Source organism: Lactuca virosa, chromosome 8, assembly GCF_052849685.1.
Source record: "Lactuca virosa cultivar CGN04683 chromosome 8, Lactuca_virosa_CGN04683_v6, whole genome shotgun sequence".
NCBI classification, from domain to species: domain Eukaryota; kingdom Viridiplantae; phylum Streptophyta; class Magnoliopsida; order Asterales; family Asteraceae; genus Lactuca; species Lactuca virosa.
The window spans coordinates 257,859,447-257,872,633 of record NC_136433.1 but is presented as its reverse complement, the minus strand read 5'-3'; positions in this window follow the sequence as shown (position 1 = coordinate 257,872,633).

The window sequence follows — 13,187 nt, the reverse complement described above, 5'->3', positions numbered from 1 at the left end:
CACCAATCTGTCACACCTTCCCCAGCCATTGGAGGAAATGCCGAGCGGTGACGGTATTTACATAAATTACCCAAATCAAAGAGCACAAGCCATAACTACCTTTTTATAAATGAAGTCTAGTACAAGGAATGAATGAAACCTATATGTATATATATATATATATATATATATATATATATATCTTTAAGCTGAAATCCTTCCTTGCATTAATCATTACTCCATCCTAGGAATACATGCGATTTTGAAAACGTCAAGTTAATGTTAGTGAATTCACAGGTTTTAGATAAACATAGAAAAAACTCTTGTTGAAAACTTTTTAAGAATTATTATTATGATTATGATCATTTTACTTATATTCCTTATTTCCTATACTTTACTATACTATCTCTTCCAAAATTTCTTGGATCATGTAACTTATAAGTCTTCTGAATAGGATATTCTGCTAATCCTATCCTACTATCTTTATGGGATATTTTACCATTCCTATCTTACTATCTTAATATGATATTTTAACATTCCTATCTTACTATCTTTGTAGGACATTTTGTTGGGTTTTATGTACTATAACACTCTTATGGTGCACGTACAACCCTAATAGCTTTGGATCTAAGTTTTCTCTAGTTATACATGCAACAAAAAAATTATCCAAAGCATGAAGCCTAAAACTAGCATACAATTTGACATATGAATCATAAAAGTAAGTTAGAAGATTACCTCTTGTTGTAGCTTGTTGAATTTGGCCTTTCAAGAGCTTAGCACCCCAAGTGTGATGTCTCAAACAAGTGTAAGAGTCGAAGTATGTTGTAAGGTGTCGAAGGTTATTGTGTTTTTGTTAGTATTGTAATGTTATTACAAAGGCATAGTGATTTCGAAGCTGTAATGATTTAGCCCTTTGTATTTTTTTGTGTGCTTTCTTTTTACTATAAATAGGAAAGGATACACATATTAGATAAGAACTTTTGCAACACTTCTGTCTAACTCTCTTTGCATCTGAAAAGCATAATACGAGCTGAAACAAGATTATATTTACTCTGAGTGTTCTTAATTCTGTTTGTTTTCTGATATCGTTTCACTACTCGATTAAATCACAACTACATTTGGTATCAAAGCAGGAATCATACTACAATGATCTAATTTTCATTCTGTATCAATCGTATTTTGAGTCTAGTCTTGGATTCAAAAGTTTCCGCACCTTTGATACTGAAAATCATCTTTGATCTTCAGTTGTGATTCGATTTTGCAACTAGTTTGTTTAATCGAGTGTTCTGCTTACTTTTTCTATTCAATTCATCCATTAATTCTCAAGTTTCTGAAGTTTTTCTGAGAATTCGTCCGTACATCAATGGCGAATTTCAATATGAACACGATGACGTCTTTTGCTCATCTACTAGGATCTTCAACAAAGATTCCTATGCTTATTCCAGAGTATTATGATCAATGGGCTGACTGCATGGAAGATTATCTGAATGGACTGGATGAAGAGCTTTGGGATTGTACTACTGGAAATGTTCTTCTTCCTGCAAATGTCCAAACCATTGGTTCATCTGCTTCAACTCAAAGTGTTTCTGATCAATCAACGAGGCTGAAGAAGAATGAGAAGAGATGTATCAAAGAGCTTCGTGGTGCTCTTCCTCCGGTTGTTTATAACTATGTTCGTAGTTATAAATCTGCAAAAGAAATCTGGAATACTCTCAAGGAGAAGTTCCAAGGGAGTGAAAAGACAAAAATCAATTATGTGAAGCATTGTTTGGTGGAATTGAAAGAGTTCAAACAAAAGGAAGGTGAATCTATTGAACTTTACTTTGATCGCTTGAATGAACTTATCTACAAATGCAATCGCAATGGAATAACCAGGTCAACCATTGAGTTTAATCTCACTTTTGCTATACGATTACGAAAAGAATAGCGAAATGTGAGTCTAATGGTGAAGACTCAACAAAGCTTCGATACATCAACTCTGAATGATCTTTACAACTTACTGAAAACTCACGAGTCAGAAGTTCTTGAGATGGCGGAAGAATCGAAGATAAGCTTTGGTGGACCACTTGCTTTAGTATCAAAAGTCTCTGAGAAAGAAGCAAATGAAAAAGAGAGTTCTGAAGATGAAGGATTGATAGTTAACTCGGATGACGAAGCCATTGCTTTTTACTCCAATAACAAAATGATGAAATTTTATAAAAACCCATTTGGTTCGAAAGTAAGGATTGGTGAAGCAAAAGTGAGTTTTGCTGGAAAAGTGAATGAGGAGAAGAAGGTCGAAAAGAAGGAATCAAAGTTTAAAGATTAGAAAGTAGAAATGAAGCTCAAAGGCGATTCTGGTGTCGACTGTCACTATTTTCATGGCGCAAATCACATGGCAAATGACTGTATGCTTCGAAGGAAAGAGGAGAAGAAAAGTAAGATCAAAGACGAAGTGTATTATGTCGAACAACTGTAAGAAGTAAGAGAAAAAGCAAAAGGGCTGTCTTTGGTGGCGAGAGGAGAGTATGATGATGAAGGAAAGTATCAAGTGTAGTCATCAAGTTCTGACGATGACGAAATGCGTAATCCCATGCATGGGGCAATGTATGCAAAATTTGAGGAAGAAGATGGAGAGAATGTTACTGGTCACTGTTTTATGACGAAGAGTGGAGACAAATCACCCATGACCACGAGGGTAAGTTCTATACTTCAATCTTTTAATATTCCTTTGAATGCTTACGATTCTAAATTAACTGCTTTTGATGATATTGTTGCTTATTTTGATAATTTGGTTATTTCTGCTAGCAATGAGGCTAAGAAATCTAGTACACAATTACTAGAGACACAGAAGCAGTTGGATTCCAAGAAAATGAGAGTAGAATATCTTGAATTGCAAATTACTAATCTCATGTGTGATAGGGATAATTTGAATAATGAGGTTCGAATGTTGTTAGCTTAACGAAACATTTATTGTAATTCAGCTAAGAGACTATATGCAAAGTTGACTGCTTTTCATCACTCTTCTGATATAAGTAAAGAGCAACATAGGAAGTTATTACCATTCTTAGCTTTTGAAAGAGAAAAGATTGATTGTGTGTACAATTATTGTGAAAAGACTATAGGTGAGTTTGATATAGTTCCTGATAATAGGTTTGCTTATGGAATTGTGAAATTAGATGAATATTTGGATGCTAATGAATTAGTTGACATTGTGAATGAAACCTTAACCAAGAATGAACAAATAAAGATTTTGAAAAGAACTAAGAAATAGACATCTGATTCTCAATCTAATTTTGCTGATATCAAAGATAATTCTGATAATGTTAGTGAAATTAGTGAAATTGAGAGAGAAGAATCTGTCTATTGTTCTCAGTTGTCTATCATCAATGTCACATCTTTGACTAAAGGCAAAGAAAAATATAATGATTCATTGGTTAAGACTGACACTGATCAAGCCTCAACTTCGAAAGTTTGTGATTTCGATCATGTAAGTGTCAGAGATAGTCAAACTGATAGTAGTGATGATGAGGAGGATGATGATGAAATTTCGAAAGTAATAACCACAAAAAATGATGCTTCGAAAGAAAATGTAATTCCAAGATTTGTTGTTGATCAGTTGTATGGTGAAACAGAAAAATACGACAAAGTGTTGGAAGAAAAAGGTGCTCATTTTCTCGAAACAAATACAGTAGTGTATCCAAATTTTAAATGCTCAGATGATGTCATCTTTCCAAATCAAGTATTTGTTACTACTGGGAATGTTGATAACATCAAGCCTGAATTTAGCAAATTGGTAGAAGAAGATAATAAGCAAACATCGAATGAACATTTTTTCTCTAATCAAATTACTGTAGAAAATAATCTAACAAAGAAATCATATACTTTTCTAAGACAAAAAACTCAACGAACATGGGTAGAAAAATCAAAAATTTCGAAAGAAGTTGAAACACAATTGGAAATTGAGTCACAAAATGTGAAAATAAATTCACAAGAATTTAAAGATCAAATTGATAATTTTTCGAAAGAAAATGGAATTTCAAAGAGACAAGCACGAAAGAAAGTCTTTTGGCAAATTGTTGAGTCTCGAAAGAAACAAAATGTTTTGAAAAATAAAAAGACTGAAAAGACAATGTCTGAAAAGGTTAAGACAATGTCTTCATCAAGTTCAGTTCATAAGAAAAATCCCGCTCTGTCTAAAAAGCATTTGTCTCAGTCAACTTCACCAAATGATTTTTCGAAAATCAAAAATCAAGAAACAAAGTTTTTGTCGCAAAATCATAATCAAACATCTCATGAAAAGAAGTTTTCAAATCCAAAATCTTTGAAGAAGTTTCATTCTACTAATCAAACAAGGTTTTCCAATAATGGTTTTTCAAAATCATTTCAATCAAAGAACAACTCATCATCTTTTCAACATCGAAATCTTACACAACAACGTTTTGAGTAAAAGGTTGCAAATCAAAAGTTTGATCAATTTCATTCAACAAGAAATGTCAAATTCACACCTCAAAAACCAAATTTTCCTAATCCTCCAGCGAAACAAGCTCTCAAAGTTTCGTATGTCAAAGGTCAATCAAACGTGAAAAACATAGATCACTGGCTTGAAGGCAAAGGAAAGTCTTATCAAACAGGAAAATACTATCAACATCAAATAAAAAATGCTTATTAGAAGTATTTGAACGAAATGTCGAATTTCAGTTCATCATCGAAAGATTCGACATCTTTAGTCAAGGCATGGAGCCCAGTTTCGAAAGAAAAGGCAACAGAGCCACAACCTGAGAAGAAAAAGGTGAAAGTCAGTGAAAGTCCTAAACTTTCGAAATGTTATATTTCTAAGCCTTTACCAAATGAAGTGGACTTAATTGATAGTGTCAAATCTAAAGTTCGTAATTGGATTTTAGGATCTTCATTTCAGAATGTGTTTCAAACTAATCATAAAGGACCCAAACAACCTTGGGTACCTAAATTCTTCCACTGATTGCAGGTTTTGTGTGATGAACAATATGATGAAAAATGGTATATCGACAGTGGTTGTTCTTGTCACATGACAGGAAGAAAGGAGAATTTACGTGATTATCGAAGTTTGGAAAATGCTGGAGTCATGAAGTTTGGTAACAATCAAAAGTGTCAAGTCAAGGGATATGGTAAAGTAACAAATGGGAAGTTCACTGTTAATCGAGTTGCTTATGTTGAAGGTCTTCAACATAATTTGATTAGTGTTTCGCAACTTGTTGTGGGCACTGGAAATCAAGTAGTGTTTAATGAAGAAGGAAGCATTATTTCGAATGTCAATACAAACGGAGTTTTGCTCAAATCCAAAAGAAAAGGAGACATGTTCACTCTAGACATAAAGCCAATCGTTGGTGTTCCCTCTGTGTGCTTACTTTCGAAAGCTTCATCATATGTTAGTTGGCTTTGGCATCGACGTCTTTCTCACTAGAACTTTCGAAATCTTAACAAATTGGTGGTAAATGATCTTGTCTGAGGCTTACCTGTATTAAAATTTGATAATGATACTTTGTGTGCAGCCTGCGAACAAGGGAAAAAACATCGTCAAGGACATCCAATTGTTATCGATTCGAAAATTATTGAGCCATTGGAACTTCTTCATATTGATCTTTGTGGACCATCAACTGTTGAAACTCTCAACAAGAAACGATACATTTTAGTCATTGTTGATGATTTTTCTCGATTTACTTGGGTTTATTTTCTCAGGTTAAAATCTGAAGTTGCTCAAGTAATGATTGATTTTATCAAGAAGATTGAAACAAGTTTGAAGAAGAAAGTTCGAAAAATCAAGAGTGACAATGGTTCCGAATTTAAGAACAATTTTCTTGATTCATTTTTGATAGAAAAAGGAATTTCGCATAATTTTTCTTCACCCTACACACCTCAGCAAAATGGGGTTGTTGAAAGGCGAAATTGTTCTCTTTGTGAAGCTGCAAGAACGATGCTCACATATGCGAATCTTCCTCAATATCTTTGGGCAGAAGCAATCTGTACTACATGTTTTACAAAAAACAGATCATTTATTCATCGAAGATTCAACATTACTCCTTATGAAATTATCAATAACTGAAAACCTAATGTCAAATTCTTTCATGTTTTTGGTTGCAGGTGTTTTATCATGAATCTTAAGGATAATCTTTCGAAATTTCAGTCCAAAGCTGATGAAGGAATTTTCTTGGGTTATTCTCATAATTCGGTTGCATATCGAGTGTTGAATAGACGAACTCGGAAAATTGAAGAAACATTCAATCTCACTTTCGATGATTATTATATTAAACAAGTTGAAAAGTGTTTCGAACAAAAACCAATTATTAATGAATCGACAGATGAATCTGATAGCTTAAATTCGTCTGATTTTGCTTATGATTTAATTTTTGGTGTTCCAGATAGGGCTGCTAATATTGAAGTCAATGCACAAGATAATCAACTTCCTGAATCATCAAAGCATTATGACTTTTCGACACTTACTCAAGATGCTATTGATATAAACTTTACATCACATTCTCATGGAAATAGCGAAAGTATGCAAAATGATCAAGTGGAGGGGGAGCACTTGCATTCGAATTCTCATATTGAGGGGGAGCATTCTTTCGAGGGGGAGAATAAGAGAATGAATGATGATGTTGAGGGGGAGCAACCTGAAAATGAAATTGTCGAGGGGGAGCTAAATATGTCGAATAATAATCAATATGAAACTTTTCATGATCTAAATGATAATAATTCTGTTGCAGGTTCAGAGAATGATGAAATGTTCGAAGATGCGCCATTGGATTTTGATCCAGCATATCCACCATTGGACAAATGGACAAGAAATTATCCAAAGGAAAAAGTTCTTGATGATCCTCAAGATGGAGTTCTAACAAGAGCTCAACTTCGTGCTAAAAATGAGGTACTCAATACTCATCAAGAATTTTGTATGTTCAATGTCTTTATTTAAAAAATTGAACCAAAATCAGTAAAGGCTGCTATGGAACATCCTAACTGGGTTGTTTCCATGCAATCTGAATATGCTGAATTTGAACGAAACAAAGTTTGGCGTTTGATTCCCAAACCAAAAGATGTTTCGATTGTGGGATTAAAGTGGATTTTTAAAAATAAAACTGATAAAGATGACAATGTTGTTCGAAACAAAGCAACGCTTGTAGTTAAAGGTTATTCGCAACAAGAAGGTATATACTATGAGGAAACCTTCGCCCCTGTCGCAAGACTCGAGGCTGTTCGAATATTTTTGGCCTATGCAGCACACAAAGATTTTGATGTTTATCAAATGGATGTCAAATGTGCTTTTCTCAACGGAGAACTTGAAGAAACTGTGTATGTTGAACAACCTCCAGGTTTTATTAACGAAGAATTCCCTAATCATTGTTATATCTTAGATAAAGCTGTATATGGGTTAAAGCAAGCACCAAGAGCATGGTATGCAACTCTTACATCTTTCTTAAAACAATCAAAATTTAAAAAAGGATCAGTTGATCCCACACTCTTTCGAAAGAAAGTTGGGGATCATCTTATGCTTGTTCAAATATATGTTGATGATATTATTTTTGGCTCTACTGACCTTGCTTTGTCTAGAGATTTCGAAAATCTGATGAAAAGTCAATTTGAGATGAGCATGATGGGAAAAATAAACAACTTTCTGGGATTGAATATTTGTCAAAGTAGAGAAGGAATTTTTATTAATCAAGAAAAATACACAAAGAATCTTCTTGAAAAATTTGGGTTGATAAATAGCACAAAGTTACGAGTACCAATGGCGGTTGGAACAAAACTCTCTCCTTCGTTAGATAAACCTGCTGTTGATATTACTTTATACAGAAGCATGATAGGTTCGTTACTTTACCTTACGATAAGTTGACTTGACATTATGTTTTAAGTTTTTAATTGTGCTAGATATCAATCAAATACCAGAGAACCACACTTAACATCAGTGAAGAATATTTTTCGATATCTCAAAGGCACAATTTCGTTAGGATTGTGGTATCCTTCGAAAACTAGATTCTTCATACAAGCATTTTGAGATGCTGATTTAGGGGGTTGCAATCTTGATAGAAAAAGCACAAGTGGCGGATGTTAACTACTGGATGGGAAGTTAGTAAGCTGGCAATTGAAAAAGCAAACATGTGTTTCGATTTCTACATCAAAAGTAGAGTATGTTGCTACTCCAGCTTGCACTTCACAAATCATATGGATTCAAAGCCAACTGCGTGATTATACAATCAACATGAAGAACATTCCGTTGTATTGTGATTCATAAAGTGCTATACGCATTTGTCACAATCCTGTGCAACATTCGAAAACCAAGCACATTGCTCTTCGTTATCACTTTATAAAAGATCATGTTGAGGATGGCAATATTGAAGTTCACTTTGTAAAAACCACTGGTCAACTTGCTGATATTTTCACAAAGCCATTAGATGAAAAGTCATTCGTGAGAATTTTGGGGGGTCTAGGAATGATCGAAGGAAATTCAGTTCATGGATTGATTTTGAAAGAATCACAAGAGAAAAAGTTATAAAAGTGTCGATTCAGAGGTGTTGAGTGTTCATTCAGAGGATACAGTTTATCGTTCAGAGGTTAATGTTCACGTTCAGCGCTTCGACTTGCTTCGATTTCGGCATCATGTACAATCCGCTTAATCACAAAATTTCGTTAGTTTAGTACAAAAAAAAATTCGTTACTTTTATGTCAAAAAATCAAAAACAACAAAAATATTTTGTGTTTTATCTTTTGTTACTTTCATGTCGAAAAATCCAAAAATATTTTTAATTTTTGTTTTTCCATTTTGAAAAATTCAAAAATATCAAAAAGATTTTCTTATTTTTGTTATTTTCTTTTTATAAAACAAAAATCCAAAAATATTTTCTTTTTCTTGTATATTTTTACACTTGCTGTGTAGATGTTGCGAAGTTTATACTCAACATCATAGCGATTGGAAAGTTTTCGTGGTACTTGCTTGCTCCTTTGAGGGAAGGTATACATTCAAAAACTATGTACTATTTACAATGTCCCTAGAAGCATGCTGCAGCATGTTGACCAAAGCCTCAATAATGCTATGAGCTTTGAAGCCTTAATGGTTTTCTCATTCTGAGAATTCCTTCCCAATTAGGCTATTTTCTCATTCATTCATGACCTACCTTACTCTTCTCATATGAGTTAAGAGTTTACTGCTTGGTCCAATCAATGCAGAGGTACATTTGTTTCTTTTACCCAATCTTTTTCATCACAAAATTCTTACACATTCACACACAAAGGCATATGTCCAAGAGATTTCTGGTATAAACCAATCAGGATCTAGACATATCAAAATTCTGTGTTTATGATCTAACATCATGAGACCGTGATGAAAGTGAAACCCTAAGTGTCGAACCAAATTACGGAATTGACGGGGAACTTTGTTCCAGAAATGACGAAACCTTTGTTTCAGTACCTGTTTTCGATACTCAAGATCATATTCTTTTCTTTATAGTAATCTTGATCGAATGTTCGAAACCCACGACATTTGTTAACCAACAAGATTTAGTTCTAATTTTGGTTTCAAGAATATGATTTCAGTATGAGTATCATTCTCAACTTTTGTTACATGATAAATTTTTCAAAGCTTACTTGTCACTGACTACACTGGTCAAACAGGTAATTTCGTTTACAACTTGTCACTCTTATGTTAAGTTGTGCATTGTAACGAAATTTTAAGCCACCTTCGAAGCTATGCTAAAAGAAGCCCATTCGATACTTCTCATCAAGTATTCGATTGTAATTCATGGGAAACCACACAAGCTGTTGATCATCTCTCTTGATGATTAACGAAGCAATCTTTGCCCGAGATTTATATGCTTTTATGTCAAAATTAAATTTTTGACATCACAGATCTGATGGGTTTTGAGCATTCTAACACTCCTATGGTGTACATGCAACCCTATAAACCTTGGATCTATGTTTTCTCTAATATTCAGGCAAATTTGATTTTCCAAGGTTCTCAACCTAACTAGCATGGCATGGGGTACTTGTAATATAAAAAAACTAGTAGAATGACATACCTTTCTCGTAGCTTGGATTCCTTAAGACCTTGTGAGCCTAGCACCCTAAATGTGATGCCTCAAATTTTTCACACAACACCACAACTCTTGGAATAACTTGAGAGAAGAACACTTTGATCACAAAATCGGCTAGCCCTCCTTGTCTTGTCTTAGTGTCCGATTTTGCTCCATATGAGGTTGCTTATATAGTGTGTAACATGTAGGGTTACACCATGTAAACCCTAATGTGCATGGCTTTTCATTTCCCCCATGATCCATGGGTTATAACCTCCATGGAGCATCCATGGAGCACCCAATGGGTCCTAGCCCAATCTAGTGAATCATGAACCATAAGCCCACTACCTAAGAATGAATGATTTACAAATCAATCCCCATATATTTAATTAGTCTCTTTGTGATCACAAAATTAATTCCAAATTAATTTTTGATCAATACTAATTAAATAATATGATTTCATATTAATATATTAGAATATATTAACAAATCATAAGTGTCCTTTTTCTCATTTTGTCTATCCAATTGTTGAGATGCCGAGCAACCCAAATGGACCATGCCAAGCCGGGTCAAGTACATACCAAATATAGTTATGGACTTAGACACCTTATCCAACAGTCTCCCACTTGGATAAGTCTAATAACTATAGTTGCAAGTACGACTTCAGGAAGCGACCAACAATCGTAGCTCTTTCAAAGTCTCGCAGAACTAAGATGATGATGCGTCATTTAAGATAAGTGATCATATAATTCTCTGTTCTAGATATCAGCCGGACAAATACATGGAACAATGTCGTACTTGTTGTCTAGCAGTTTGTTTCCCGATTTCCAATTTGTTTGACATAGAACTAAACTGAACACATCAATTTGGTTCTCACCGGGCCCGGTACATAGGTCAAAACAAAATCATCGAGGGACCCATATATCGCTTTTAATCCTCCAAGGACTAAAAGGAAAAGATAAAGTTCGACTCATATGCTTGTACTAACCACTTGTTGAATCATACACAAAAGCACGTTTTATAACATCGAGTTACCGATGCGTTTTCGTACAATCAATGCACAATCAACTCATAATCAACAAATCATATATCTAGGTTTGAAGACTTATATGATATTACCGTCTCACGATCACTCGAGATATATTCCATGAAGTGATACAAGTGAGCGTGGGTTGAATCCAATACTCAGAACTTATGAGCACTCATGAATGTGGTAGCAACCATTTGCTATGTCTAGCACCTTAGACATCTACAAACCCAATTCATGACAGTATTGATTCATATCTACTTCCAACATATGACTGATTGTGGAGAGTTTGAATAAAGTAATTATTCTGGAAGTCAAAACATGCAAAATTGAAACAATAGTAAATAATTAACACAAGATAGCAACACCTTACTTATAAATAAACAACAACTTTTATTTAATCATCAAATGTCAATTTACATTTTACAAGTTCCAGAAATAGCTATCTAATCTATAAAACTAATATCATCCTTCAGCCCGATGTGCCTCGCATGTTGAAAATGCTTAACCCTACACAGTCCCTTCGTGAGGGGATCTGCTGGGTTCTCATCCGATGATACCATCCTCACCACGAGGAGTCCTTCTTCTATCCGATGTCTAATGAAGTGGTATTTTCTGTCGAGGTGCCTGGATCTGCCGTGATCCCTTGGTTCCTTAGCTAAGACAACTGCACCCTCATTGTCACAGAAAATCTCCATAGGCTCCTTAATAGTTGGTACAACTCCAAGGTCTCCAATGAAGTTCTTTAGCCATGTTTCCTCCTTTGCTGCCTCGCTCGCTGCTATGTACTCTGATTCACAAGTTGAATCAGCCACTGTTTCCTGCTTGGAACTTTTCCAAGTAATTGCTCCTCCATTTAGGGTAAACACCTATCCTGACTGAGAGCGGAAATTATCCCTATCAGTCTGGAAGCCAACATCACTATACCCCACTGCTCTCAAGTCATCACTCCCACCAAGGGTAAGGACCCAGTCCCTAGTCCTTCATAGGTACTTCAGAATATTCTTCACCACAGTCCAGTGAGCCTTGCCCGGATTCCCTTGATATCTGCAGACCATGCTCAAAGCAAAGGCCACATCAGGACGAGTACAAGTCATAGCATACATGATCGAGCCTACAACGGAAGCATATGGTACTCGACTCATCTCAGCTATCTCAGCCTCTGTACTCGGGCTCTGAGTCTTACTCAGTTTGGCGTTGCACTGGATTGGTAAGTCACCTTTCTTGGAATCCTGCATGCTGAACCTTTTCAGCACCTTATCCAAGTAGGTACTTTGACTAAGTCCAATTAGTCTCTTACTCCTTTCTCTTAATATCCTTATCCCTAGGATATAGGCAGCTTCTCCAAGGTCCTTCATAGCGAAACACTTCCCAAGCCAGGATTTAACCTCCTTCAAGGTTGGGATGTCATTTCCTATGAGTAGTATGTCATCCACATACAATACCAAAAAGCTAACTAACGTTAACATATACACATGACTCATCTTCGCTCCTCGAAAAACGAAACTCTTTGACTTTCTCATCGAAACAAAGATTCCATCTGCGAGATGCTTGTTTCAATCCATAGATGGATTTCTCAAGCTTACACACTCTATTAGGGTGCTTTGCATCGACAAAACCCTCTGGCCGACTCATGTAAACATCCTCAGCCAACTTTCCATTAAGGAAAGCGGTTTTGACATCCATTTTCCATATTTCATAATCATGAAATGCAACTATGGCTAGCGAAACCCTAATAGACTTAATCTTCGCTACTGGTGAGAAGGTCTCATCATAGTCAACTCCCGCAGTTTGAGTAAATCCCTTCGCAACCACTCGTGCTTTATAAGTGTGTACATTTCCATCCATGTCGGTCTTCTTCTTGAAGATCCATTTGCACCCGACCGTCTTACGACCCGGTACATTGTCAACCAAGTTCCAAACTTGATTGTCATACATGGACTGAATCTCGCTATCCATGGCCTCTTTCCATTTGGCAGACTCAGGGCCTGCCATGGCTTCCTTAAAGTTGTTAGGCTCATCCAAATTTACCAGTGTCCTATCACTGATAAATTCATCACCTTCCGCAGTAATATGAAAACCATATTAATGCTCAAGTGGATTCCTAACTCTTGTGGAAAGCCTCAGAGGTACGGACTCATCAACATGACTTTCCTCCTCAG